Genomic DNA, 7,786 nt, shown 5'->3' with positions numbered 1-7,786 from the left:
CACGGGTACCTTGTAGTATACTTTAGAGAAAGAGGGAATAATACAAATACAAAATAACCACAACAGGCAAAATGCCCAACGTGGTGGTTGAAAAAAGATATAAAAATATTGATATATCTATATAAACAGCAATGTAATAAACAATTATCTCAAAAAGCAATAATTATGATAAAATATAATACAGTGCCGATAAAAGAATTTATGGTTGTCTTTATCTAAGTATGTCTATCATATTTCTCTCTTTTCAACTGTGTCAATTGGGTTAGAATTCATGACCTTCAATGGGTACCAATATTCTATTTATTTACAACCCTGTTAGAATAAAATTTCTAGCAACACAACCACCTCAAATTGTCCCATATCAATTCATATTGACATACCGGCATTCCCTGTATAAATATAAAGCAGTCGATCTACACGATGTACCCATGCTCCATCCTATTCAAACACCACATTTTAAGCACTTCAATCATATACCCCAACACCTGCGCCCTTCTATTGTAAATATATTCAGAAAATCTCAAGTCTATATAGCTCAAGCCCTGTGAACCAACAAGATTGTGTGTGGTTCTTCTCTGTGCCCCTCAACCAATTCTATGTCCCTTTGTAGGTATTATCTCCAAAACCGTACAGTATACTCTAGGCCAGGAAGAACTAAGCCCTGAAACAGCTGAAGAGACCTAGTTAAGAATGAAATCAAGTATTTGATTCACTTTTTTTGACCACCGCTGAACAATTTTCAGAAGATCTAAGCTGCTCTTCAATGAGAATTCCCTAATCTGTGATCTCAGTTGCATCTGGAATGACACCACCATTCAACACTTGTCAATGCTAAAAGTCATGCTACATGCATTCATTCACCTATTTGAATTGGTCTGTAGCAATTCCCTATCGCTTTGGTTCCAGACTACCCCCCCCCCCCCCAATTACTTTCAAGTCATCTTTGCGAATTTGCTAACAATCCCATCGATACCTTCGAATTTATTGATAAAAAGTGAAAAAGAATGGTACAGAGGACACTTCCTTGAGGGACTCCACTTGTCCAACTGGAAAATTCTCCTTAACTGAAATGAAATGAACATGTGAATCAGCTAGACAAATCTATTGCCTGACGTATTTTTTTCAACCAAATGCCCGGCGCTAGCATATAAAATATTGATTCGGGCATGTAAATTTTTGGAGATTTGTCCAGCTCTAAATATCAATGGATTCTAGAAACTCTGCCAATATTCCTACTCCCAATGGATTGAAACTGAACTGTGATTGGCAATTATGTAACTAATGCTACTTTTTATCGTCTACCTAGTGGAGTAAGCATATCTATCGATACGAAAAACAGACAATCAGTTTTTCAACGCAAGGTATTTTTTTGAAAAAAGCCATTATATTCGAGGCCATTACATTTTATTGACGTTAAAAGTGAGCTTAATTAACATTATTTCTGATCAGGAACACCGCTTGCAACCGAGTTTGACCGTGGGTGACGAGTTTTCATGTATTAGCATGTTAGCTTCCAAGTTATACTGGTAAATATGCAGTGAAACCTCACTACAACGATACTCGATATAACGATAAATCCCTCTACAGCAATATTATTTTTTAATCTTGTTTGCAATTTCCTATATTTTAATGACCTCTCGATACTACGATAAACTCCTCTATTAAGATATTTTTTGAGAGTTTGAAACGGCTGCACACAAAGATATTTATTCACATTTCGCTCAAAATCACCTCGAACTTAATATTTTAACTTCGTTATTGTTTATTTCTTTCTTCCAAGGGTATCTTGGCATCAGTATTGTGCTATTATACTATATCCGCCTGCTCCCTTTAGTTGCGGCCCTGTTCTAGAGCTCTTGCTTTACTATACAACAACAATCCTTTTCCAACGATATTTTTTTCCCTGGTCTGCAGATCATCGCTATACCGTGGTTTCACTGTATGTGTCTAACTATCTTTGATTACGAAAAGAATGATCGTAGGAGTAACTCGAGGATTCAAAACGAACTAACTCGGTCGATACACGTGACACTGAGTATCTTGTATCTATATATCTTTATTAAAAAACCCTTTCACTATGCATTGCACGTGCCATTTCGGAGACATCAAAAGATTGATTCAAGGGTTCCAGGAATGACCGTTATTTCATCGAAAATCCTAATCCGTGGCATAAGCGGGGGCGTGTTTTCCCGCTTGTCAAAAGAAAAATATGATTGATTACACTTTGTTTTTTTTTTTGCTCAAGGGATGTGCGACAACCATCATGCATCATTTCGTAGCAGCATGTATTTTGTTGTCCCCTTTTTGATGCATAAATTCATTCAATTAGAATACAAAATGATTCCGGAAAGGATGAATTCATCGGTTTTCTTGAGCATACTTCGGCTCTTGAAAATCTCCTTTGCTAATGAGAAGGTTAGCATCAGTATCTCTTTATAATGGTCCTCTAGGCGTGATTTCTACATGGGTAAGTGCCTCCCACCCACCCGACGGGTTAAATGGGCCCTGAAATGTGAGAACAATCTTTGCTGACTTATCGAAATTTTTTTGCCCTAGTCAGAGGGCCCTCTCAATGCCTACGTTTCCTAGTGTCCTTTTAAGACCATATTTTGTTCTTGTGACGCTGTCTTAAACAGCAACGCCCCCACATCCAGGAACAAGATCATTTCTACTCATTTCATTAATTTCTGAGTACATTTTTATAGTGTACAAAAAATTTATGAGGTTGATCCTTGGGCCCGTCAGCCGCGGTATGGAATCTACTGCACTCTTCAAGCAGTTAACTTTTTTCTGTTATATTTCATTTGAATGGTTCTCTTTTCTCCCCCCCCCCCCTTTCCAGCTCCACGAGGTCTTCTCAATCATCTGTCATGACTCTTCCTTCTACTTTGATTTCCCAGGGCTACGGGAAAAGGGGGGAGGGGGTCACGTAGAACGATAATGTCTTCACTGACATGAGTACTCGCAAATAATCAATCTTTTTGCATAATTTTGAGATGGAAAGTACTGGAACACCTCCCCTACAGTCCGGGACTTAGTAACTTTTACTTGTTCATTTCACCCCGATCACCTAAAAATCGTCTGAAAGAGTGAGTGACGCATGCGCACACATACACTCACTTTTATTGCTTCATGATGGTATTCCAAGGCAGGGCCGCACAACTAACTACCTCTTCAACAGGTACAAACATTTTAGTGCCTACGTCTAAGTATTGAATTACCCATGTTGAATTGATAGGAAGGGTGAATTCAGCTCTCCTTAGGGGTGTGCGAAAGTTGTGGTTGCACCGGGCCCCCGCACTCATTGTAATAGAAGTGAAAAATATGTATACTAAAAAAATCCAAATTTACAATTTTTTCATCCGAAACAATAGAGGGATCATAAAAAGAGATCTTTGCCGCGGGTGAATAAACGGATCCAGAGAACCGAATCAAAAATGTGCCCCAAGTAATTGAAGGTTTTCGCCAATTCTGAGATAATTTCTTTCGTCAATTCTGGAATAAATTTTTTCATCAATTCTGGAATAATTTCTTTCATGAATTTTGAATTTTCTCAACTCTGAAATTATTACTTTTATTAATTCTAAATTTGCAAAACTCTTGTATTATTTGTATCATTACGTTATAATTTTCGAATTTTTCGAAGATTATTTCCCTCCCGCAAAAAAAAAAAAAAAAAAAAAAAAATGATATCGGGACTAAAAGGAGTTCCTTCAAACATTTTTGGTGCCTCGCAATCGTCAAGACTCCCCTTGGTCCTGCTTTCACACCGAGTTCAGTGTGGGTGCTAACGGCGACCCTACTCTTGGTCCTGCACCAGATGCTCTCTGTCATGCTTCATAAATTACAATAGACCAAACGATTGTCAATGGACAAGATTAAGGCATAAAAAAATGCTATTGAAAAGACACTGGTATTATATAACATCTAATTAAGATAAACAAAAAACTCATTATGTAAAGTTATTGGTAATACATGTGTTCGTAATGTATGCTCTAATACCGGATTTATTTTTTAGAAATCCCAAACATCTATTCAGAAAAAAGAAAATACCATACCTTTACTTTTTTCAGATACTAGTTTATAAAAATTTAAATAAATTAAAATATAAGGATATAAAAAAATTCTTTTTCTTCTGCTAAAAAAAAACTATTTTGTTCGAGAAACGACATCACTTGATTTCTTTGCAACCAGAAACCAAATGATTTTCTGTACGTATTGCGTGCACTTATTTTCCTGGAACTTCAACGTTAGATACTTATTTCCCTGGAAAGGCGGGGAGGGAAACCAAGAGACGTAAAGCTGGGTTCAATATGCTTTCGAAGATTGTTTTATGGTTAAATTTCACCGAAAAAAATTGAGTTGATTCTTATTTTTCATCGAGAAACATTTGCATTATGAAAAATGACTTATTTCTTTCTAATTTTTTTTTTCTACGGTTCATTGGCAGGGCCGTCACTGAAACGAGACCCTTTCCCCACGAGCTCCCACAAGGATGGGGCTGCCAAGGATCCAACTAAGGGTCCAGTCACAATTCGCGTCATTTTTTTTATTCACTGTAGAGAGGCCCATTTTAAATCTGACCTGAAGCTCACTAAAGATCCCAGCCTGCCTGCGCAGAATTAGTCCCCAAATGTCAAGATGCTCGCCTTCCACTATGAAGGTTCCACGGATTCGATACCAAAGAATCCGGGAAAGAGAACATCAGAAACAAGTTCACCTACCGAGCATGTGGCGACCGCCGATATATGGCACCTTCATTTCCCACCCAATTCCCTGGTTGGAAATTGCTGTGTGGCGATATGTGACCGAAGTTGGGGTGACTGCCTTACGGCAGGATGTCTGGGGACCATGAGACAATACCATACTAGAAATATATTTAGTGTGGTGTTGCATGAGACACCGTGTCTTGTCCACGGATGGTACCGTCATCTAGCGATCAAAAAAATTTTTGGATGCGTATCTAACCACAGTATGTAAATTCACATTCAATTTCTCCCTTTAACAGAAATTTTTGCACAATTTAAATTATTTCTAACTACAAACACGCTTGCAAAAATTGTTTCAGTAATGGTCACATTTTGTGAAAAGAAATATTATATGAATAATTTTCTCTAACAATCATTTGCTATTACAAGACGTTAAAAATCAAAAAACGGAGTGGAGTATTACTTAAAGCGCATGCGCAGAATTTGAATCTGTTCTGTGACGTGCATTATATCCAGTCAAGGTTACCTCAATAAATAGCTTATGGCATGAACTGTCGTCGCCAAGGGAGAAAGAGATGATCTTTTGTTGCCATTTCTCAAAACAAAAACTTGTTTAGCAAAACTAAATGACCATATATATATATTCTGTATTTTACGGTATAAAATAATCTATCTCCTCATTCCAATCAAAATACGCATTTGGTAGAATTTATATTATAGAAATGGTAAAAAATATTTTTTGAATTGTGAATTTTTCCTCGGAAGGACCAATGAGGTCCTTCCAAGGCGTGACTATTGCTAATTGAAAACTCAACCCAATATCCCGCCATGGCGACGTGAAATATCGTCGGCTTCGGCAATTTTTGGGAGACCCTGTAGGGTCTGTGACTGTACTAGAGAAATGGTTCATCCCCGGAGCTGGCCACATAGAGACTGACAAATATATGTGTGGGCACTGAATTGGTAAAAGAAGGAAAAGCAAACATCTAATACTGCCTACTCTCCGTAGTGGCATAGTGTCGCGAGGCAGATGCCACATTATACATGAGAAAATTTGTGCACCGAGGAGGCGGGTGCTCGCGAGGCAGCGGATAATAATTAAATTTGTGCGTATATATATTTATTTACCTGTGTTGGTTGGGTCATGCTGGGGAGGACCAGAGATACCGGAGCACCCGCTGGGGAACCATCACCAAACACCCCCGACCCTCTGTCTAAGTCCTAGCTGCAAGCGCGGAGCTAAAAAGAGTATGATAGGTTCAGGAAGAGTGAAGAAGGTTGTGAAAAATCAAAGTATCGTATCGAAAAATACACGCGTACGGTTAAAATCAAGGGCTGCAGCAAAAATGAGAGATAGAAGACCTCCCACGTTGCTCGTGACGTCAGCAAGTAGTCCATCTTTACTCAGAATATTCAAAGAAAAAAAATCCGCTGCACGTGTCAGGATCATCGTTGAGCGAAAAAGAAACAATGGGGCCCAAAATTGTCGATTTATATAGCCCATATATATATATTGCCATATATGTCATACGAGAAACTTTGACGTGATGAAAAATACACTCATCTTTGATTCATTCAACGTCAAGAAACCGCGTGAAATAACTGTCAGAGGTAAAGTTAAAAGTGTCGTGTTTTTTAACTATAAAAGCACTATGTGGGCCATGTCTTTCTCTCGAGTAAGTTCATAGATATTGGGTTTTAATCCCCTCAAAATTACTGAATCAATCATGTTTCCCCCCCCCCCCCCCATCCTGCTCGCAGGGCCCTTAGGCTTGGATTTTTGCTGGTCCCCGGTAAAGAAATGGTGTTCAACTTTTGCGAGAGTGCAGAACACGTCATTGATTTGAAAATGTATCGTGGGTTACTAAATTATGTAATTTGGGATTCTGCACTGTAGATCACTGAAGTGAACTGGGAATGTGCCGCGCGAACGCGGGCCGAAATATAGCTGGCAGCCACACACAATAATATAACAATCTTTACATTAGGTTCACAACACATACACGCACAGCTCCCATCACAGCTGCTCCATACGGCCGTGACAGCCACCATATTTATGCCGATTCAAAAAATTTAGTTCAACAAACAATAAAAAAAATTCGTTTAAGATTTAAAAAGACTTTTAATAAAATTTAATTGATTTATTTTGAATTGAATTGATTATCTAATCAATTTTGTTAAACAAGTATACTCAGTGGAAAAAAAAATATAATTAATTTTTTGATCATTTTTCGATCAAGTACAAATCAAAACTATAAATGCAATACCGCACCGGTAGATGGCAGTAAATTACTTGGGGACTAATTCGTTTCCTATTGATAATATCAAAACATCGTGGCAAAAATTATTCTTTCGAAACTCATCACGAGTAAAATACATCGTATGATGAATGACATTTATTCAATTTACGATGAAAATAAGCATAATGGAATTTCACGGAAATCTCTTTTCATCAGTTACTAAGAAATCGGTTAACGTCTCGCTCTTTTATTCTCTATTCAAAACAAACTTCGGAAAAGATTTTTCGAGAAATATTTTGTTCCAATCGACAGATTTCCGGAAGTTCGAGTATTTAACTCGGAGGAAATTCGATCGCAAAATAGTTCGTGGTAAAATGATTCTGCACAATAAGTTTCGATTCCCAAGTTACTTAAAGTTAAATATGTGTGTGTGTGACAGACACAAAAATAGTAAGGAATTAATGATGCAACCGATGATCTTTTTTTTCCCCTAAATATATTATAAATAACATTCCTTCTCCCCCCAACCCTTCCGAAATATATAGTCCTCTCATAAGTAACGTCATTTTTTACATGGACGGGATGATTATAATTAAAGTGAATGACCTTGTTGGTATAGCCGTCTCAATATCATGGATCCCCGGGTAAAGTGATGTTCTGAAGTTCCACACGTAGCTGGAAGTAACGCAGCTTAGATATTTACAAACTTACACTCGAAAATAATCGTACATCATCAAGTCCCCCACTCCCCCATGGACATGAGGCCCCCAGGCGATGTCCTCGTGGGCTATGGCACTGTTTCTATGGATTCTGCTGGATTCTGAAAGGGGGCACAGC

At 38.0% G+C, this 7,786-nt stretch overlaps 1 pseudogene; it reads left to right on the top strand.

Annotated features, from left to right (window-relative positions):
- Positions 1-5,459: 5,459 nt before the first annotated feature.
- On the top strand, positions 5,460-5,591 carry LOC149087894 (U4 spliceosomal RNA; annotated as a pseudogene).
- The last annotated feature ends 2,195 nt before the right edge of the window (positions 5,592-7,786 follow it).

Source organism: Pholcus phalangioides, unplaced genomic scaffold, assembly GCF_987345545.1.
Source record: "Pholcus phalangioides strain wild (caught in Gottingen) unplaced genomic scaffold, Ppha-v1.0 ptg000003l_1, whole genome shotgun sequence".
Taxonomy (NCBI): Eukaryota; Metazoa; Arthropoda; class Arachnida; order Araneae; family Pholcidae; genus Pholcus; species Pholcus phalangioides.
The sequence above is the reverse complement of the archived record's forward strand: the minus strand, read 5'-3'. Positions and strand labels throughout refer to the sequence as shown.